Below are 23,576 nucleotides of genomic sequence, written 5' to 3'. Positions count from 1 at the left end.
AATTACATGCATATGATAAAAACTATATAAAAAAAAAAAGAGTACAGTTAAGTAAAAAAATAGCAACCAACGTATTGCATGACAACATAATAAATAAGAAAAAAATAAAAATAAATAAAAAAGCATAAATTTCTCTGGATTGTATAGTCAGATATAAATAAATAAAAAATGTTTTTTGAAGTAGAAAGCTGTTTAAGTTGATGTATTTATATGAAAAGAAGACAAAACTAAATTATTAAAAAGAAACAAAATCGAACGATTATTAAACGAAATATGAGTAAAATAGCTATTATAGTACATTAATAAAAAGAAATCATCGATACAGATATTAATAAAAACATTACATGACACAATCAATAATAATAATAATAATAAGTAAATTTAATTATAAAGTACTTCTTCATATTAATAAATAGAAAGATTTTTTTATGTATATCATTTTAAAATAATAATATAATTTAATGTTTTAGTTTAGTGTAATGTGATCATCCTGCACCCACTCTCCCAAAAAGGTCCTAAAAAAAATCTGAATTTATATTTTAATGATAAATACATTTTAATAAACTTCATATAAATTACAATAAATGTAATATACTGCTTTCGTGTAACATTGTATTCCTGCACTTAGATTCCAAAAAATGCAAGTTAAATAAATAACACAACACACCATTTAAATATATTAAATATTGAACACATTATTTTACAGCATGCGTATGTTTTAGAATGTTCCACTTTGTTTCAAATTATTATTATTTTCTTCTTTTCTGAAATAGCCCACTAAATTGCTTGCCACACTGTAAAGCTGAATCAAATCAGCTTTAAAAATGCTGCCTTGAGATGAGGAAAATCAATATTGCTGATCAATAGTGGCCATGTATCATCACTCTGCGAGGGGGAGGATAGCAAGCGAGGGTGAGACAGCGCTCATCCGTCTTCATTTTATTCTCCTGTTTCTATGTTGATTTCTTCAGCCAAATTGCCCCAAACCGACATGGCGGCCGACAGCTCCGCGCCCCAACTGGGCGCAGTCACGCTCGGCGGGCGGCTTGTAATCACAGGCGGCTGCGTATCGCCGGTTATGATCTAGTTTCCCGGCTTTCGCCTGCGCTGCTTTTTTTTTTTTTCTCTTTTCGAAAAAAAAAAATAATGCAGCTCATTGTCTCGCCCCCAAACGCGTGGGCGGCCCGCCGGCGGAGACCTCGCGCCACCCCGCCTGAGAGCGGTCGCCGCTCGTACGTGACTCATACGCCGCTCGCCTGCCTGATGGAGACGCATTGACGCATATTGCTGAATGCTCTTTTTGGATGTGTTGTTGTGTATTAAAGCAGTGGAAGTTTTATAATTAGCGTAACCCATATGCTAATTTACGTTAGCCACATACGCTAGCATTAAGCTAGCAGACTTTCGTCAGACCAAATAATATGGTTTGGTTGGACATTTTGGTATTTAAAAACATAATGTTTAATTCTCTTTTGCAATTGTTAGAATTATAAATAATAATAAATATAAATATTTTTCAAAATGGTTCATTCCTGATCCCTATATAGGGGATTACTGTAAACACACGCACACACTCAGATGAGCGATTGTGTCCCTGCCGTCGCTAATTAGCATGTGCCCACCCGGCCGTCATTCACGCTGATTAGATTGGTCGCTTGTCAGAGCAACGCTTTGTGCGACAGGACGGATCTCCGAGTCAATCGCAGACAAGCCGAGGGACGCGTTGTCTTCTTTTCTTCTTTTGAATGACTGTCTGTGGTTATTTTTAGCGCTTTTGTGGCCGTCACCGAATGTTCCCGCTGTGGTGGCGGCGATGCACGTACAGCGGGTTTCATTTGGGATTTTGCCTTTGTGGTAGCAGCCAAAATCTTGTTTATGGCGCTTTGCTTAGTTAATGATTACCAAAAAGGATAAACTCAATGGTACAGTTTGATTTAAAATTAAGCAGTATTTTTTTTTTAGTTTTCATTGTTAATAACATTTTATAAATATTTTAATAATAATAATAATAATAATAATGATGTCATTATTATTATTAATAATAATAATAATATCGTAATTATTGTTAACTCATTTGCTCCCCAAAAACGTATTTATACGTTTTTATGGAAAAAACAACCGTATTTATATGTTTTTATGTTAGCTTTTTCTGCTAGAGCATTATTATTAGTTCTAGTAATATTAATAATAATAATAATAAGAAGAAGAATATTTAATGAATAATAAGAAATATTATTATTGTTAATTATTTTATAAAATATTACATTATTATTATTAATAATAACACTATTTAATTAATAATAATAATACCGTTATTATTATTATTATTATTATTATTAGTATTATGATCATAAATATTTATAAAACGTTTTAAACAATGAAAACAAAAAAAAGACTGCTTGATTTTAATATATAATCAGTCTGGAAAACGAATGAGGAAAAGTGTTCCACAGATTTAAGACTGCAAATTATTATGTTATTTAGTTTTCATGCTGCACTGATCTTTACAATCACGCAATACCTTTTCAAACAAGTTTGTCGCCCTGCCAAAAGCATGCCGTCAGCCATGACCTCTGCTAGCCAGAGGCTGAGCTGGACTGTATTTGTTTACGGCAGTTCAACTTTCTATCCTTTTCTTAATATGTACCATGTGGGACGTGTACTCTGAACACATTTACTCTCTCCCCACCCCCCATCTCAGGATGGGGATTTACCACTTCCAAAGTATACCGTCAAAGCCAAATGGCGGTGTACGGCTTCCCGGCAGTGTCAGCTTGCAGCTCGCCCCAGTAGACTGCTGCTAAATACGGCTCAGCTTGTGTGTGCCCAGCCTTGTAACCGGATCCGGGTAAAGACCAGCAGGCCCTCAGCTGGGTGTAGCCCACAATAGCAACTTTTAACTGCGAGTGTGGACACGGTGCGGTGAATGCTATCATCATCATTGACACAAAGTAATTCACAACCAAAACAAACAGTTACGGGATGCAGGGCAACCTCAGATTTGGGAAAACTTGTGCATGTAAAAAAAAAAAAAGGCTAAAATATGTTTGAGCAAGTAAAATCTTTGTCTGTTGAAACGTTAGAATGCTGTTTTAAAAAAAATAAAAAATAAAATAAATAAATCCAAAGAAATAGGAAAACACACCCAGAGATACTTTCAAGGAGTAATTTTCAAATCCCGCATGAGGTGTGCGGTGAGAGATAAGGACTTAATTAGGATGTTGTTGTTGGAGCAACACTGATTAGGCCGCTTAAAACAGTCGACGTGAAACAAGAGAGGATTAACATTGTTTATCTCCCTGGTGCGCCTCCTTCTTGATAACTACGTACTCAAATATGTAAGGCGGGGAAGGCGGATGATCCGACATGCGGGTGTGGCTTGGTGCTCTCGTCTGTTCGCGATGGCCCAGCCATAAATTGAGAGGGTTGTAAGTTAAAGCACACCAAAAATTACCGTTTGCTAATGTGGACTAGATGGTCATCTGGATGAATTTTTGCATTTCCCCCGATTACCCCGATTAGCCAGTGGTGTGGGGTGTGAAAAAGAATGGTTTTTTTTCCCCCTTGTTGATCTGCTGGGAATTTTTTTTCACATTTTCAACATTGGTTATGATGTTAAGCCCAATTCAGATTTTTTTTTTTATAACCTGTACTTTAGGGATCAAAATGCAAAAGATAAAGTTGCTTTTGACATACATATTTAAAGATGTTTAAAATGTAACAATACATTTGTACAATTCACAATTAAATCAAATTAAAAGACTATATACAATACAGATCTTATATCTTTTCCTTTTAGGAAAGTGCAGCCAGCATCAATAGTCTTCTTTTTTGGAAAATGGGATCTTGATCCCGGGGAAGAAAAAGAAAAGATTAAAATTAAATATAAAATTTAAAGGAATTTATTTTAATTATTTATTTAATATTTAGGTATTCATTTATTCAATTAAAAAAAAAAGTTTCATTAATTAAAAATATATACATATTTTTTTTATATTTAACATCTTAAATATATATATATAAATATATATATATATATATAAATTTAACATCTTAAATATATAAATAAATAAATAAATATATATATATATTAAATCTCATCCTGTTCCTCAGGACCAAACATTTTTAATTTTCATCATTACGAGATTACAGTAAAATAATTGTTCTTGAGAAATTGCAACATTAATGGTTTGCACGCTTGGGGAAATTTTACCTCATTCCCAGGCACCCAGTAAAAGAAATCTTCAACATTTAACATCTTAATTTTTTTATTTTTTGGAAAGTACAACCTTAGTTTGTCTTTTTAGTATTGTTTGAAAAAAAGGAAGATTAGAGTCTCTTCTTTCATCAGGAAGAAAAGTATATTTCTATCTGTTTCCGTTTTGCAGCAATTAGCATTAGAATATAGCTAAATTTCATCATTATTCACAAATCTGTATAGAACTGTGGGGTTTTTTTTCAACATGGCCCTGGTTGATCTCTTTAGTTCTGCTGGCCGTTTTTGTAATAACTACCATTTCCTCAACTGTTCTCTGCAGTTGAGAGGCTGCATCAAAGCCTTCTGTACACTCTAGCATAAAAAAAACATAAAAACGTATAAATACATCTTTGGGACACTTAAAACATTTAATATAGAATGTATTTATACGTTCTTGCGAGCAAATGAGTTCAGTTTTGCAGCAATTAACATTAGAATATAGCTTCATCATTATTCACAAATCTGTTTAAAACAATAGGGAAAAGAGCTTGTTGCAATATGGCCTTGGCTGATCTCTTATACTGTGCTGCCACCTGCTGGCTGTTTTTGTAATAACTACCATTGCTTCAAGCACTCTCTTCAGTTCTGAGCCTGCATCAAAGCCTTGTGTATGCTCTAGCATATATATTTTTTTAAATGTATAAATGAGTCTTTGGGAGCATGGTAATATTCAAAATAGTATGTATTTATACGTTTTGGGGAGCAAACGAGTTAATAAGTGTTTTTCTCTTTTCCCCAATCAATGACATCTTTAAGTTTTAACATCTTAAATATTTTTCTTTTGTTTAGCAAAGTACAACATTGACAGTTGTCAACAATGCCGACAAGTGCGTCACTACTAGTCTCATCTTTTTCGCAGTTTCCAAAAACACCCCCGGCAAATTCAAATCCATTCACGTACGAGCAGTCATGGCCGTATTTGAAAGCAATGATATGAGAAGAGCTGCGGTGCCAGTGAACGCAACGCAGGCTTGTCACTATGCAATGTTCACTGCTCTGTTTTTCGCTTGTCACTTGAAACAAGGTCGACAAACAAACCCATCGACTCAAACCTCATTTTAAAGCCCTCGACTGGCTCGTATCAGCTCTGCCATTATTTCCTCATTATGTCATCATTTGGTCTCGCAGTGACGCAAAAACGCATTTTAACAACCAGTGACATAACAGCAAGATACCGTGTTGCACTGTATGTGTCCCACTGCAGCTGCGTGTGTGGAGAAAGATGATATCATGACTGCACAATGTAATGCTGCTATTCTCGGTATGCCTCGGTAGCCATCATTAAACGGGGCTAACGGTCGCGAGTGCAAGGACGCCGGGATTAGCGCCAAACCATTAAAGCGGTCTGGGGCGATGGTGCCACATGACCCAAAATCCCAATGACATTATTTCTTTGTCAATTTCATATGTAACATTTCTAGGCCGATTATGGACGCCGATATTGGACATTTTATCGGTATCTGCCTTTTTTTTTTTTTTTAAACTGATGGCCGATATAAAGTCAATCTAAAACCATTTTAATCTCAGGCAGCTATTTGTTAAAATTTTCAGTTAACTATAAGAGTTAATTTAAAAAACACTATTTTTATAATTAAAAAAAATATATATATATATATAATATTAATATTTTATATTTCATAAAAGTTCTTATTAAATAATAATTAAGTAATTATTTAATTAATTATAAAAGTTGCTGCTGACCCTGGGAACCTTCTGAACCTTTTGTTTTTGTTCGACATCAAAACAAAGAAATGTGAAAGTTTAAAAATTCAGGTATTTTTCACATTTTGGAAAAATAAATATTAACTGTAGAAAACTATAGAGAGCTATGGTATTTACTTGTTTAAATTTCCATTTAACTTTTCAAGACTTACTGATAGCCTTGGGAGCTCCCTGAACATTTTGTTAGAAATTTCTATCTATTGTCTCAGATAAAAAATTAAAAACAACTTCTATATTTGGAAAGTCTGAAAAGTTGTTCAATAAACATGCTTTAAAACATTACAACAAAGAATAGAAAATCCAAATATCGGTTATCTAATAATCGGCATCGGTATCTGCCCTGAAAAAGACATCGGTCTATCTCTAAACGTTTCTACTAATTGTAGTTCATTTCCGATGTAAAAACCACCAAATTAATCGATTAACAGCTGACAGAATGGATAGATGACCATTAACTCATTCACTCCCAGCCATTTTCACTGAAGCAATCCTGTGTGCTCCCGGCTGTTTTACTGGATTTTGACTGATTTTACAAGGCCCACAGACTATCGTCTTCTATTGCTATAAAAACATGGAACCTACCAAAAGAAAGATTAGAGTCTCTTCTTTCATTAAGAAATAGAATAATATTTCTATCTGTTTCTGTTTTGCAGCGATTTGCATTAGAATATAGCTAAGTTTCATCATTATTCACAAATCTGTATAGAACTGTGTTTTTTTTTTTCAACATGGCCCTGGTTGATCTCTTTTGTTCTGCTGGCCGTTTTTGGAATAACTACCATTTCCTCAACTGTTCTCTGCAGTTGAGAGGCTGCATCAAAGCCTTTTGTACACTCTAGCATGAAAAAAAACATAAAAACGTATAAATACATCTTTGGGACACTTAAAACATTTAATATAGAACGTATTTATACGTTCTTGCGAGCAAATGAGTTAAAAGTCTACACGCCGAATAATCCTGGTTATATTTTACACCATCCTCGGTGGCTTTTGAACTCCAACGACCTCAACCTTTCAGACCGAGCTACCAGTATCCCCGTCTGATCCAATTACATCAAAAGATTCCATGGATTATTGATCTCCATAAAGGAATCCGTGACCTCTCGCTCCGTGGCGGTAACGGGCCAATGAGCAGAAGCGGTGGAGAAAGGGTCAGCGGGATTGACTGGCTTGGTTTCGCTTTTCTCCTTCGGTCAATGACTCCGACAAATTCACCTTGTGTGACATTAACGCCTGGCGCGAAATCGAAGGCGACGCTCGCCGGTCCGCCAGACAACGTGAAATGGAGAGCGGCGTGATGGACATAGATTACTATCTCGGTGGAAAAAAAAAAAAGGTCTACGGGAGCACAATAGTGCACCTGTTGCACCCCCCGCCGATCGGAATGTCTCCAACAGACGGTTACTTTGTCTTTGAACTTCCTGAGTATTTCAGCTTGTATTCCAAAGGAAGAGAAGAAGGGATATTGCTTTTCCAAACGCATAAGCTACATTAAGCTCTCATGAACATTTGCAGCACGACGATTGATTTGTCTCGGTGCTCTGAAAGGCACAAACAATGTAAATACACTGTGAGCCTTATTAAACCCAACTCAGACGATACACAAACAGCCCTCGAGATCGATGCCGAGTTCACAAAAGGGCAAAAGTAGTGTTGCTGACTGAAGGTCAGAAAGTTCTGTAAAGTACTCCACTGGTGCATTTTAGAACAAGAAACTGAATTTGCGTCTAAACTCGCGCAATAAATTCCAATGTGGCATTTCGTTAAACACAACAAAGGTGGACATAGGCCAGGGGTTGAAAACCTTTATGATCGAAAGAACAATTTTAGGCCAAATAAATAGAAACAAATAATAAAACATTTATTAAGGGAACAGTGTTTTAGTCTTAGTCTAATGTACTGAGAGCCCAAGACAGTGATAGTTTGAGCTGCACCATATCAGAAAATTTGAATATAATATATTTTTTGTAATTGTTCAGACTTTGTTTTTCATACATTTTTAGACTTGTGCTTTTCTGTCAAATTTCTTACATTTTTGAAAATTTTATTTTATTGTAATTTTCTAACTCTTAATTTTTTGGGACATTTTTTGGCAATTTTTTTTTAACCTTTTTTTCTGAAATTTTTGGGGGGCAATTGTGTGGACATTTTATGGTAATTTTCAAGATTTCTTCTTGTTTTTGAACATTTTCTTTCCTGTCTTTTCTTAAATCAAATTTTCAGCTTTTTTTGTGGTAATTTTCGGGATTTTTATTTTTGGGGACATTTTACAGTTACTTACTAAGGTAATTTTCTGTTTGTTGGACAATTTTCATGGACGTTTAATGGTAATTTTCTGCTTTTCTTCCTTTTTGTTTATTCTTAGATATTTTTTTAAAAACATTTTTATCTACCTTTCACCACTTTCTGAAAACTTAAAAATTTGGACTCTGACATTAAAATTAAAAAATATATATTTTTAGCTCAATCATTAGAGTCATCTCTCGACTATAAGCCGCTACTTGTTTCACTTGCACTCGACCCCTGATCACAAGGGGGCGCACTATAAAGGAAGCGCAAGAGCGTCAGGCAGAGCAAAACAAACCAAGCTTATAGTTAGGTGCGCCTTATAGTCCAGAAATGACTGTAATTCATTTAAAGAGTATTTTGTCTAAAAATAAAGATAAATATGTTAAAAAATATATATATAGATAAAAAAAAAAAATGTGTTGCACACTCCTGACATAGGCAGACCTTTGAACTTGATTGAGGAAGCTATTTGCCGGAGTAGAGTAACACCTCTAAACTGTGGATTTTGGTGGTCTTAACCCTAATCAACAGACTCATAACTTAATTATAACCTTGTCTATATTTAGTAATTCCACTCTGTCCTGATATTTTGTCTGCATTTCAGAGACTCGTTTGTTTTGTCTCTTACCTTCGAACCTTGTCTTCTTTCGGAAGGATCACTTTAACCTTGGACCTGGTCTACATTCAGTTAGTTCCCATTAAGGTTCCTCTGAAGGTAGACATAGTCCCAGGCTTCAGAAGACTCTCTTTATGTATATTTTGTAGAATTGTAACTTACCGGGGGATTTTGTCTCGGTTCAGTGGTTATGTTCACTAACCAAGGACCTTGTTTATACTCAGTTGTGCTACTCTTCTTTTGATTTATGAGACTTGTTTGCTAACCTGGAACCTTGTTTACAATCAGTAGACTCTTAAGCAATGTCGAACCTTGCCTGCAGTCAGTCAGTCGACCCAACGTGACCCGTTTGGCTGCGTTCACAGGCGAGTTTCACAAATGACAACTGCAATGACAGCAAATGGCTCGTCCTCCACGATGGGCTCGACACACACTGCCTGGTTTGTTACCACGGAAACTGCCGGTAGATGAGGACGGAAGGTGACGAGGGCGGCCGAGGTTCTAACGGCGCACGATGGCGTTGCGCCTTTCCCTCTCTTCTTTTCCTCTCCGTCGTCTGCCGTAATTGGAGATGATGAGATAATTAAATGGATTCTCATCGCGATGAAGCGAACCGAGTTATTATCGCTTTTTTCTCTTTTTTTTTTGCCGCGCCTGTGTGTTCACTGGCACTGCACTGATTCTGTTTCATCAACATCCAAACTTCCTGCCTGATTAATGACGGCACATCTGCTGTCGACTGAGAAAGGAAGCACATCAAAACGCGTATTTGCTGGCTGATTCTCAGAGGAAGGAGCGTAGCTTTTTTTTTTTATTGGCAGCAAAAAAAGCGCCTTTAAGTGACTCATCGCATTGATTGAGAAGTGTGAGTCATTTTAACGACGGCGGTGCTAAGAGTGCGACGCTAATGATCGTCACTTCAGAGGCGATGCTCGCTCGCAGTTACGTAAGCGCATCGCCGGCGGCCAACTTTCTCCGCGTTTCTTCCACCAATTGGCTGCGCTTTAATTGGGGCCGATCAATATCTCCTTTGAATTCTTATCATCCGTCTTTTTTGTAACGGATAAGCGTTTGCGGTGGGCGGATGAAATGATGGCTCAGCGCTTGGGATTTTTTTTTTCTAATTGCCGCCACGGTCACACCAGTTAGCCATTAATCGCGGAGGTGAGGCGAAAGTGAGCACGCCAACGCTGTGCCCGTTTCCACAGACGGCCATCTTTTTAACTAGCGTGTCCACACGCCAGCATGTCCACAGGCGAAGGTTATTTCGATTGTACTTCATTCACAGCCAGCCCAGTAAGAATGAATCTTTGACGTCTAAAGCCGTCCGTCTATGGCAGTGATTGTAATAAATATCAGGAGGGGATGGAAAAGCAAAGGTTTAATTTGTTTTTATCCTTGAAGACGCTCTTTCTTTCCTCAAAACGACTTTGAAATTAACCGATAGTCCATTCTTGTTCTTTTGGGGCTACTTTTTAAAGCACTTTTTAAACACTCACAGGCTACTTTGAGGTACACCCAAAAGCCCAATAAAAGGGCTGCGTAATGAAGTCTGCCTTTACAACAAAACTAATGCTCATTTCAAATAAATCGGTGGGTTGGTCTTCTGTGGATTTTCGGTCAGTCCGTCAATTTTATTGTCAGTTTGTGTTCTGCTCGGTCAAACGTGCCATCACCCAGTGTTTTGTCGGCCATTCTGTTTATGGATCTGTCGCCGGTGTGTCGGTCGGTTATTTGGTCAGTCAGTCAGTAGGTCAGCCATTCATTTTATCAATCAGTTTGTCAGTCAGTCAGTCTGGAATAATTTTTTCTGTCTGTCAGCCCGTTGGTCTTTCGGCCGGTCTGTTGTGTGTCGGTCACTTAATTGGTATTTCTGTTTGTCGGTTTGTTGGTTGGTCAATTTGTCTGTCTCGGTCAGCTGGTTTGTCGTCTGTCAATGAGTTTGGCGGTTAGTTGGTCGATCTGTTTTGTGGTTGGTTTTCAGTCTGTCACTCGATCAACCTATCTAAATATCGGTCTGCCAGTTGGTGTGTCGGTCGGGCTGTCTTTCGGTCATTCTCCTGGTCAGTTTCTTGGTTGATCAGTTGGTCTGTCTGTCACTCACTCAGTCTGTTCATCTTCCATCTTTCCCTCGCTTGGATCTCAGCCAGTTTTCTTCTTCTATATATATATGTTTATTTATTTTTTTGTTTTTTTTTTATGCTAGAGCATACAGAAGGCTTTGATACAGCTTCTGACATGAAGAGGTTGCTAAAAGAAATGGTAGTTATTACAAAAAAAAACGTCCAGCAGGTGGCAGCGGAGTATAAGAGATCAACCAGGGCTATGTTGCAACAAGGTCTTTTTCACAGTGTTTTTAACAGGTTTGTGAATAATGATGAAACTTAGCTATATTCTAATGCTAATTACTAACATAAACAAATATACTTTATTAATTTTTTTGCCTGATAAAAGAAGAGACTCTAATCTTTCTTTTGGTAAGTTGCATGTTTTTATGCAATAGAACACAATATTCTGTGGGCCTTGCAAAATCAGTAAAACAACCGGGAGCGAAGGGGGTTGCTTCTGTGAAAATGGCTGGGAGTGAATGAGTTAATCATCTTCGTCCACACACAAGGATCAAAACTTTTCAGAAGCCAAATTTTCTTAGGCTCGTTTTCTGCCATGAATAAGCCGTTAAAGCTCATGCATCTGCCCCCCCCAGTGGCAAATTATCCCAAAGTTTATTTAAACTCACAGTCCTCTTTTGGCTCACCTTCTGTGAGTCTGCTTGGCGACCCAACCACGGGGGCAGATGGTTCGAGGATGTCCAAAACAGCAGGCTGTCTTTATCACGCAGCAGCTCATAATGGCTAATTGCTAACTGGCGACTGCAGGCATAAATTCTCGCAGTCACCACATGGGTGGGCTAAGCGAGACTCATCCAACGACCGTACACAGATTCAAAGCCCCAATTAAGTCTGAATTTGATCATTTTGGTGGATTATTGTGCACATTGACAAATAAAAAAAAACAATAAAGTGAATCTAGTGGGAACATAGCGTCTCACAAAAAGCTGATAGCTCTCCAATTAAGGATAATAAAAACGCTTCTGCTGTGATGAACGGTCCTCATACGGCATAATTAGTTTATGACTTTGTTACGGCTCTGTGGTGGTGGAGTTGTCCTATAAAGGTAAAGATGAACGAGCGGTGATAAAATGTGAAAATTTGAGAAAGTTTGTTTGATGTGAGCTATTATGTCACTTGCAGCGCACATTAGTGCTTCAAAGCGTATGATTAGCATTTTTTCCAGCGTTTTCGCTACACATGGCTTTTAATGAAAAACCATCAGCTTGGTCTATAATGACCACAGAGAAGGGCAGATTTGCTTTATCTCTTTGGGTTTGACAATTGTAGACTCCACTTGGTAGATCGCCTCTCCTACAGTTCAGATGCTGACAATTTGTCTTTTTTTCATTTGTAGGCCATGTTGGACGTTCGGGCAGTTGTAGACTGTTGGCGGTTGTTGCCGTCTACATCTGTAAAAACAACACAAACACAAAATTGACCAACCAATCAGCCTTGGTCAGTACATATGGAGGATAAAAACTGCCAAAATAACTAATAACTAAATAAATAAGTAAATGACAAAAGGTGAAAATAAAAACGGATATAAAAAATATAATTCCAAAATTAAATTTAAAAATGTTTTATTCAAATGAGGGGGCGGTCTTAAGTGTATCTTGGGTGGTAGTCGTCCATTGCTAGAGCTCTCCATGTAAGCCGGCGAGACTTCCTTGTTCACGAGCCGCTCACTCGAACATTGAAAGGCTTTGGTTTGCAAGGGCGGGGTCCAACCCAAGACACGCTTAGGATCGCCCCCTTATTTGAATAACATTTCGTCTACAGCATGAAATAAATAAATGTGAGAGCAGTTTTTATTGATGGATTGATATTTAAATATATTTATATATTTATTATTTTATTTATTTAGACAATTTTTATTTTTATTTTTTGAATCACGTTTTTTATTCTTTTTTATTTTTACTTTTTTTTTCATTTAGCCATATATGTATTTTTTAGTATTATTTCCATTTATATGTATTTACTTTTTATTTATTTTTTTTATTATATTTTTTATATCCGTTTTTATTTTCACTTTTAGTCGTTTATTTATTTATTTATTTATTTTTAATTTTGGCAGTTTTGGTCCTCCATAAGTGCAGCCCGCCCCCTCAAAGTTCCAGCCTGGCTCAGCAAGGCCCTGCTGCTGAGATAGTACTCGGATGCTCCCTGGGGAATTTAATTACCCCGGAAATTGTTGATGGTGGAAAAACGCGCAAACTGAATTTTACCAAGGTAAATTGAAAAGTTCTTCAAAAGTTCCGGTGGTGGAAAAGCCCCTCATGTTTGTCTTTCCTTGAGTGTAAACCACTGACTCCTACACAGTAAATGTGACTCTATTTAGAGTGGGACCAAATACTCCGTTTTAGAGTAGACTAATATTTACACTTGGAAGAAAGTAAAATAAAGAATTAAAATAAATAAAAAAAAGTCACTCAAGGGTTGAGGAACAAACTCACGTCCTTCAGCTTGGGAGACTGTCACGCTACCACCTGAGCTATGCCCCTCCTACTGTTTGCTTTATCTCCAAGAGACCAAAAACATCGATTCCGGCTGACACGAGCGATATGTACTAACACAGCAGCTCGATCGGCTGCCTCCCAACCTGAAGGTTGTGAGTTCGTTCCTCAACCCTTGAGTGACTTTCCCCCCCCCAACAATTCTTTATTTTACTCTCTTCCAAATGTAAATATGACTCTAAAACTGAGTCAAAATTTGCTGTGTACTTTTGTAGACCATGCTGATCCATCTTATAGTTTTCGATCTTGTTGGTCTTTCCAATGCATTACCTGGCAACTGCACAGGCACAGATGCACATACTGTAAAGCACGCCCACATGACGAGCACGGATGGTTCAAAAATAGATGTGAAACAGTCAGACTGGAGGAACATTTGGAACACGGACATTTAAGGCAAATGATTTCGATTGGACTGAACCCTTCGCAACCAAAAAGTGTTTTTTTTTTTTGTTGCTCTGCTTGATTGCTACAAGGCCAACACAGGTTGACCGCGTGTTTGTTTTCCAAAAGTATGGTCCACAAAATATACCTTAATTTTTAATTTTTTTTTGCCCCTAGTCCTGCCCTAGGAGAGCCCCTTGGGGGAGATTCCACAATGGGGTCTCCGAGTAAATAATTGACAGTGCAGCCCTCAAGCTGTTGACTGGAGGAAGCATATGTCTCCCCTGCTCACTCCACACTTGAACTGTTTCCATCGCAGCCAAAAGAGCCTTCCGTGTCCCAGTATTCCTTCTTATGCATTCAGGACACAAAGCAGATCCCCACCCTCATTGACATTCTTCCCAATTTGCACCAGAAGTGTCACATTCCTCAGCAGTAAGCGGCTGCGTAGCGTCACTAGTGGCCCAACATGTTGCATTATGTAATGTAATGAAGCTGGAAGGATGCGGATGTGCTTTAAAGTGGAGACTTCCTGTATGCAGGGCCGCAAGCATGGAGACAAATATGACAAATGTCTGAACATCTTTGCGCCATTTGCTACAGACTTTTCCGTGGATCACTTCCGATTTCTTTCATTTCCACTACATTTTCATTGAAACAGATTGAATGCCTCCTATGTGGACATTTTTGTAGTTTTTCTTACAAGTCAAGTTTATTTATACAGCCCTTAACTCATTTAGTGCCATTGACGGCTATAGACGTCAAAAATTCATTTAAATTATTTATATTTTTTTCCACTTTTATTTATTTTTTTTTTTTTTATTTTTCTGGAGAGCTCAGTATTTTTCATTTGGTAATTTTATCGATTTGACATGTCATCATCATTGCTCTCTTTTTTTCCCCCACTTTTATTAACAAAAGTATAAAAAAACTATAATTTTTTTATTGAACATTTAGAACAGATATAAAAAATTGTGATTAATCGGGAGTTTACTATTGAAGTCATGCGAATAATTAAAAAAAAAGATTATTAAAAATTAGGGGCGTCAGGTGATTTCAATTTCTAATCATAATTAATTGCATGACCTAGTTAACTCACGATTAATCACAAATTTTATATCTGTTTGAAATGTACAATAAAAAAAATTCTAGGTTTTCAAATTCATTGTTAACAAAATTGGAAAAAAAATGTTAAATTAATAGAAATAGTTCAAATGAATTTTTGACGTCTATAGCCGTCAATGGCATTGAATGACTTAATCACACAAGAGCCTCTAAGGGCTTCGCATGTCAAATATCAACAACATCCCCTAATCGAACCACAAGAGGGCAAGGAAAAACTTTACATAGTTTGTGATACTAAACCTTATTAACTAGAATAGTGCAAAAGTCCATTAAAGAAAATCTTACGATTTTTTTTTTCTGTCCAGCACGTTCATCGTGTAGATGTTTGAGCGGACTGCCACTGTCAGCATTCTGTCAGCGTATTGCCGCCTTGAGTTAATGAGTGCGCTGCAAGACTGCGGGGTAATTACTGTAGTTATGTACCTGCCACTTTCTAGTGCCCGCTAGCTGTTTTAAGTGCCCACCATCACCCGCTTGACAGACAGCTCAGGCCAAATGGGCTTTGTCTAGTTGGAAAATTGATGCGGATGAGTCAGAGCGAGTGGGTGAGCGTGTGAGGAACGGAATACCAAGAACTCGCCAACAAGAAGGAAGAGCTTTTAAGGATGGGTGAAGTGTAGTGTGTAGTAGGGGTGTGCCAAAAAATCCATTCGCATAAGAATCACCATTCTCATTTAGTACGTTAGAATCGATTTTAAATGTCCCAAAATCGATTTTATTTAAATTATTTTACACTGTCTTGCCTTTGTTTGTGCCTTTATTGGGAGCGCTGTTCATGTTGTATACGATTTGGCCACTTAGGGGCAGTGTGGTTCCGCGTGTTCTGATACACTGTTAAGTTGTAGCTACATTAAAGAGTAGAAGGAAAAAGTCATGATCATGCTATGGCAATAAAAGTTTATTTTGTATTTTTTTTGCAGCGTAGGAGGAGCATATGCCGGTGAGTAATGTTAAGATGCTTCTCTGTATACATTCCCGAAGCATTTTTGTATAAATAGCCGTTCTTTTGATATGAGCGATAAGTGATCAAAGTGCTGCGAGTAGCGCGCTAATTAGCATTAGCGAGGCAGACCATCATAGATCATGACGATTCTTTTCACGTCCATAAATTGAAGCAGAAATCCTTGTCAATCAAATCATTTTGAATCAAAAATCGTTCTGAATCGGAAATCGATTCTGAATCAAATCGCAGACCCAAAACTCGGAATCGAATCGTGAGTCAAATATTCCCACCCCTAGTGTGTAGTGTCCTATCAGCATTTTTTTTATTTTTAAATCTCACACCTGTTCTTTATTTCTTTTACTACACTAAGGTCTCTTCAATGCCCGAGCATTTCCGTGAATAGTAGGGCAGTTAAAAAGCTAGTGTGAGTCATTTACTACAAATTGCTTAAGGTTTGGTCTATCGCTAATGGATATAGCCTTGAAGTGTATAACGACAGTAATTAGCTCGAAGACAGAACAGAGAAAGAAACATCAAACCAACTTCACATTGCATCCTTGTTAGAGGGAACACAAAGAATCCATATTTCATCAATCATAATTGTTCCCAATGCCACCACCCCAAGCATCTGCCGCTTGATGAAATTCCGCAGCCTTCGGATTTGGCAGTGTCACCCGCCATTACGCAAGCGCTTCGCTCGAGCCGGGAAGATGAAGTCTCGCCTATTTGGTTTTGTGTGATTCCGTAATGAGGTGCGTGTGCGCCTTGAGACTTGATGGAGTTGACGTGCAGGAAGTGCGCGCGGCAGGTAGAGCGCTTCCACCTCATCAAACGCGGGCCCTCTTGCCCCCTTTTTCCGCCTCTACGACTTTGCCTGCCGGCGATGCACACTCAGCGGGAATGACGTCTTTCTTTTTCTTTTTTTTTTTGCCTTAACTTACTCCAAAACTTTATTTGTAGCATAACCATGTTCTTCATTTTCACTTGAAACAGAAGTAAAACAAAAAATATTATTTTTTATTTTATTTTATTTATTTTTGCTCTCAAATGCACCATGACAGAGATACAGGGAGTCACAGAAATATATATTTTTGAAATAAATAAAAAAATAAAATAAAAATAAAATAGTGGACGTCCTTGATATTTTTTTTATTTTTTATTTTTATTTTTTCTGGAGATTTTTTTTCGTCCTTGCTATTTTTTAAAATGAGTAGTGCACTTGGACCTGCCTTGTAATCCAGCATCATTTTCCTCCCCGAAGCCCGCCGCTACACAGACGGAGCATATTTCGCATCCATTGTTTGTTCTTGTTAAGTGAATTCAACTATGGTGGAATTACAGTTTGAAAAAGAACTTGTAATGGGCCTCATGGTGCTGTATTATTGCCGTTCCTTACATAATAGCATATAAAAAAAAGGACATTTCCCATCTGTGAGTAAAATGTTCCAATTTCCTCCCAGTTTCCGCATCTTTACTCCCTTCAAAGTCTCGCCGCCGTCATGTCGAGACACTCGAGGCCGCTTGACCGCGGAATCCAAAGCGTTTGTTTCGTATGCTGCGCCGCCAAGATAATAAAAATCTTTTTTTTTTTTCATCTGAAGTGGTTTATTGAAAAGAGCGACAAGGCGAATACGTGAACGGCTCCTCTGTGACAGATTAGGGACAGCTAAAGGTGCCGATTTACTTATCGGGATCACCGTGATTGGCAGGCAAAACACCCACGGGCAATTAAGATGGTTTCCCGGGTGACGTGCACCTGCGAAGTGGTGTCACTTGGATTGCACCGTTTGAGCTTCTCTTGGTGTGATCCACGTCCAACTAATTCACAAATACATAAAAATAAATCTCATCTTTTTAAAGACATTTTGGACAGTTGGATGAACAATTGAGTGAAGAAAACCTAACACTTATAATTCTCCACCTGTTTCCCACCTATAAATCCAAAGCCTGACTTTAACTTGAGCCCTGACACCTAAACCCAATCCTTTGCCTTACTTATGACCCTTAACCCTATCTTGAGCTTCACCACCAAGCTCTAAATTCCTAACCCAGGGGTGTCCAAGTCCGGTCTTCGAGAGCCACTATCCAGCCTGTTTTCCCGTGTTTCTCTCCACTAACACACCTGATTCATGATCAGGATCATTAACAGGCTTGCAGATGTGCTGATCATTAGATTCAGCTGCGCTGAAGGAGGGAGACATGGAAAACAGGCTGGATGGTGGCTCTCGAGGACCGAACTTGGCCACCCCTGCCCTAACCCTTATTCCCGACCCTAATCGTAACCCCTTAAATCTCCAACCTAAGCAAAAGCACAATCCTCATAATGGTAAACATGAATTCTAAAAATAACCCCTAAAACCAAACCTGAATTCTAATCCAAACCCAAAATCTCAATTGAACCTACCCCTAATCCAAAGACTAAACCCTATCCAACCCTCAACTGTGTCCCCTAAAACATAACCCCAAAACATTCATCCCACATGTTCGATTATCCCCGACACTCGGGGTTCCTGTAGGAATACTTTAGCCCACACCGTTTTTTTTTTTCAAGACCAAGGTATTACATGTGTGAAATCCTACCGCCCTGAAGGCATCCTAGCGCCTTGGCGGCTGTCCGGCGCTGCCGCATGAGGAATGGCTGTAATAAATTGGCGCGAGGCTGTGATTGGATTATTCATGGCCAAAAGATGAGGAATACATTGCTAAAATAAATGCTCTTTTGAAAAATACCATTTTTCACACTTTCACACCACTGGAGTGTGTCACTAGATGATTGTATCCCAGAGGCAACATTTGCCCGATTCCCCGAAACATGAAAACGGGCAGCTGTCAGCATACGTTAGAGCGAAAGGTGCTGGCATTTGAGGAAAGAGGAAAGTGACATCGTAACTGGAACATTCATCCATCCATTTTATAGAGACCCATTTTACATAACGTCACACGGCTTTTCTGATTCAGGAGTAAACAAACCCGTCTTTGTCTTGACGATGAAAAGATGTTTCTGGGGTTGGTGAAAGACTCTGGTTGGTAACCCGGTGGGTAGTAGGTAATGTCTGGTCGGTGCTGGATTTCACTTTCCTGTCTTTTCTTTGATCCTTCCTCGGGTCTCCTGACAACCTCACGACTCTAGCTGGATTCTGAAGTATTCGGTTTAGGTGAACGGTATGGGATTCTTAAAATATTTTCACTTTCCTGTCCTTTCTTTGATCCTTCCTCGGGTCTTCCTGACAACCTCACGACTCTAGCTGGATTCTGAAGTATTTGGTTTAGGTGAACGGTTTGGGATTTTTAAAAGGTTTTCACATTCCTGTCTTTTCTTTTATCCTTCCTCGGGTCACCTGCCAACCTCACGACTCTAGCTGGATTCTGAAGTATTTGGTTTAGGTGAACGGTTTGGGATTTTTAAAAGGTTTTCACTTTCCTGTCTTTTCTTTGATCCTTCCTCGGGTCTCCTGACAACCTCACGACTCTAGCTGGATTCTGAAGTATTCGGTTTAGGTGAACGGTATGGGATTTTTAAAAGGTTTTCACTTTCCTGTCTTTTCTTTGATCCTTCCTCGGGTCTTCTGACAACCTCACGACTCTTGCTGGATTCTGAAGTATTCGGTTTCGGTGAACGGTATGGGATTTTTAAAAGGTTTTCACTTTCCTGTCCTTTCTTTGATCCTTCCTCGGGTCTCCTGACAACCTCACGACTCTTGCTAGATTCTGGAGTATTCGGTTTCGGTGAACGGTTTGGGATTTTTAAAAGGTTTTCACTTTCCTGTCTTTTCTTTGATCCTTCCTCGGGTCTCCTGACAACCTCACGACTCTAGCTGGATTCTGAAGTATTCGGTTTCGGTGAACGGTTTGGGATTTTTAAAAGGTTTTCACTTTCCTGTCTTTTCTTTGATCCTTCCTCGGGTCTCCTGACAACCTCACGACTCTAGCTGGATTCTGAAGTATTCGGTTTAGGTGAACGGTATGGGATTCTTAAAAGATTTTCACTTTCCTGTCCTTTCTTTGATCCTTCCTCGGGTCTCCTGACAACCTCACGACTCTTGCTGGATTCTGAAGTATTCGGTTTAGGTGAACGGTTTGGGATTTTTAAAAGGTTTTCACTTTCCTGTCTTTTCTTTGATCCTTCCTCGGGTCTCCTGACAACCTCACGACTCTAGCTGGATTCTGAAGTATTCGGTTTAGGTGAACGGTATGGGATTTTTAAAAGGTTTTCACTTTCCTGTCTTTTCTTTGATCCTTCCTCGGGTCTTCTGACAACCTCACGACTCTTGCTGGATTCTGAAGTATTCGGTTTCGGTGAACGGTATGGGATTTTTAAAAGGTTTTCACTTTCCTGTCCTTTCTTTGATCCTTCCTCGGGTCTCCTGACAACCTCACGACTCTTGCTAGATTCTGGAGTATTCGGTTTCGGTGAACGGTTTGGGATTTTTAAAAGGTTTTCACTTTCCTGTCTTTTCTTTGATCCTTCCTCGGGTCTCCTGACAACCTCACGACTCTAGCTGGATTCTGAAGTATTCGGTTTCGGTGAACGGTTTGGGATTTTTAAAAGGTTTTCACTTTCCTGTCTTTTCTTTGATCCTTCCTCGGGTCTCCTGACAACCTCACGACTCTAGCTGGATTCTGAAGTATTCGGTTTAGGTGAACGGTATGGGATTCTTAAAAGATTTTCACTTTCCTGTCCTTTCTTTGATCCTTCCTCGGGTCTCCTGACAACCTCACGACTCTTGCTGGATTCTGAAGTATTCGGTTTAGGTAAACGGTTTGGGATTTTTAAAAGGTTTTCACTTTCCTGTCTTTACTTTGATCCTTCCTCGGGTCTCCTGACAACCTCACGACTCTTGCTGGATTCTGGAGTATTCGGTTTAGGTGAACGGTTTGGGATTTTTAAAAGGTTTTCACTTTCCTGTCTTTTCTTTGATCCTTCCTCGGGTCTCCTGACAACCTCACGACTCTAGCTGGATTCTGAAGTATTCGGTTTAGGTGAACGGTATGGGATTTTTAAAAGATTTTCACTTTTCTGTCCTTTCTTTGATCCTTCCTCGGGTCTCCTGACAACCTCACGACTCTAGCTGGATTCTGAAGTATTCAGTTTAGGTGAACAGTATGGGATTTTAAAAAGGTTTTCACTCTCCTGTCTTTTCTTTGATCCTTCCTCGGGTCTCCTGACAACCTCACGACTTGCTGGATTCTGAAGTATTCGGTTTCAGTGAACGGTTTGGGATTTTTAATAGGTTTTAGGTGAACTAATAAGTACACACTCACATGCACGCACACATGCACACACACATGCACATACTCAAAATTAAAAGAGAGCAATGATGATGTCATGTCAAATCTGTAAAATTTCCGAATGAACAATACTGAGCTCTTTAGAGAAAAAAAAGAAAAGATGTAAAGTGAGGTACGGTTGACACAACGGTGGGTAAGTCTGGTAGAAAATCAGACGTAAACATGACCATTGAGGGACTGGCTAATTAAGTCGGGAGATAGCAATCAACTGAATGCCTTAACCAAAAGGAATGCATACTATCGTAATTTGTCTGTGAGACGAGCCTACCATTGAGTCTTATCTTTTAGGATATGCTGGCTGGTCAATTTCCCTGTTATCTAACCAAGGAGTCTATGATCACTAGTGATTAGGGCATTGCCTCGATGAATTAATTGGGAAAATTGCCACTCAATGGTTGTAGAAGATAAAATGACAGCCAAGATGGAGCTCACCATCCATCATTGTCAGCCGTGTATCTCTTGGCGTCCGTGACCTATGAACTGCCCCTGCGGGTGACGGTCACAGTGAGTTATGAGAGCCATCAAACGTGCAGCCTTCAGGATGCGGCGGGGTGGTTGCCGTGCTTTCGTGGCTAATGGAAAACCCGCAATCAAAATTTCCCTTCCCCGTCCTATTTCCAAAGATTTGTACGTGTTGTCTACGAGCTCACCGGAGACAGTCGACCCGTTCCGTGTTATGAAAGGTTTCCATGCAATTAAATAGGCCGTTTGATCAGCGGAGAAGCTTTAAAGCTCAACTACACGCCCACAGCAGGCGAGGGAGAGGGAGGGAAAAAAAAAAAGCTTCGGCGCTCCCACAGCGAGGGTGCGAGCCGGAAGGTTTTTAAGTTGTCTTGGCAAGGCGGGATTAGCGTTAGCTCTGCTTGAGTACTGTGGTTGGCAAAACTGTCAGATTTGGTGTCATTTCAGAGGAAGTACTTCCTGTTTTGTATTGTAATTCTGTTTTTACGATTGCCTCCTGAAAGTAGTTTGATGGTCTTGTTCCCCCGAAAACGCTTTGGCATACAATTTTTGACGAAAGGGCAAAACGGTGAGCTATTGGTTAGCACGACGTCTGCCCACACAAAGTCTCGCTAGGATGAACAACGAATGGGCCTTCCGATTGATTAATTGATGGATTTGTCCATCCGGTGCATCACAGGGCACAAAGGCCTCCTTTTATTTCATCTTAATGAGCCGTCACGTCACGTCCCCTCACCCCGCCCACCATTTTGGTTCGGTAACTCACAATACCCCGGCGCAAATTGCATTTCACTCCCACGGCTTTTTAGCCATTCCTCGTCCGTGACTTTTCTCGTGTTCCTTTTTGGTCACTCCCTGTTAAGGGACTACTAATGGCTTTTTCTTAGCGGCGGAGCAGTTTTAGCAAATTGAAAGTGGCCTTTCCCCGCCCCCTTTTTTATGGCTTGATTGATGGTTGTAGAGACTGATGGATCCCTGGCCGTAATCACCCGGCTTCTTGATTGGTGGTCAGATGGCCCAAAGGGAAAAAATGGGACGGGATGGAGGAGGGGGGGGGGGGGGGTTCTTGAAATGGCGGCGTTCCATTTTGGCCATCCCGGCTTGATGGAAGAGTGAGACAGCACACAAAGCTCTTTGTTTGATTTGTTCAGTTATCGCAGCTCGTTTGCTTTCACGGCTAAGCCTTCACAAGACCTTTTGTTGTTGTTAATTAAGCGACTGTTTTGTATGCCGGTCCACAGAGAGGGAGGGATTCTTATTCCGCCTCTTTTCCGCCTCAGAGGTATTTTGTATTTCTCTAATAGGCTGTGTTCCACGCAGATGAGCTGTTTAAATGTATATTTGTTTTACTGCCTCCTCCTCCTCAGACAATTACATTCCCCAATGCGCATCCTGCAGTCAATTCTGGCGAGCTGGAACGCCGCCAGGGTGCTTTTGTTTTCTGGGGGTTTTTCACACCGCATTGAACCTCGTTGAAATTGCTCAGTGTGAACGATCAAGAGAAGCTCAGTTAAATGTATTGATTGTTCTTGGAGGGTTTTTTTTTGTACTAGGAACTCTTTATTTAGATTGGGGAAACATGCGGACCGCGGTCCTCGAGGGCTGCAGGTTTTTAGAGGTTTCCCTACTCCAACTGCAGCTGATTCCAATTAACAGGATCGTGCTGATGAGCTGATCAGGAATCATTTGGATTGAAGAAGGGAACTATCCAAGACCTGCAGGACTCCGGCCCTGATCTCGCCATCCCTGGTTAATGTGATTTTTAAACGACAATACTCCTAGCATCCATTCCAAGTAACATTTAATCAGAAGAAATTTGGCGTGGAGTGTTTTAGGTCCATTTATTTTCTTTAACTCATTCACTCCC

The 23,576-nt window shown here is 39.4% G+C and overlaps 1 protein-coding gene across 3 annotated transcripts in view; it reads left to right on the top strand.

The window, feature by feature from the left end:
- plcb1l (phospholipase C beta 1-like) overlaps positions 1-23,576 on the top strand; it is an 88,594-nt gene that overhangs the window by 25,406 nt on the left and 39,612 nt on the right. The window lies entirely within an intron of this gene.

This window comes from Vanacampus margaritifer, chromosome 19 (genome assembly GCF_051991255.1).
Source record: "Vanacampus margaritifer isolate UIUO_Vmar chromosome 19, RoL_Vmar_1.0, whole genome shotgun sequence".
NCBI lineage: Eukaryota > Metazoa > Chordata > Actinopteri > Syngnathiformes > Syngnathidae > Vanacampus > Vanacampus margaritifer.
The sequence above is the reverse complement of the archived record's forward strand: the minus strand, read 5'-3'. Positions and strand labels throughout refer to the sequence as shown.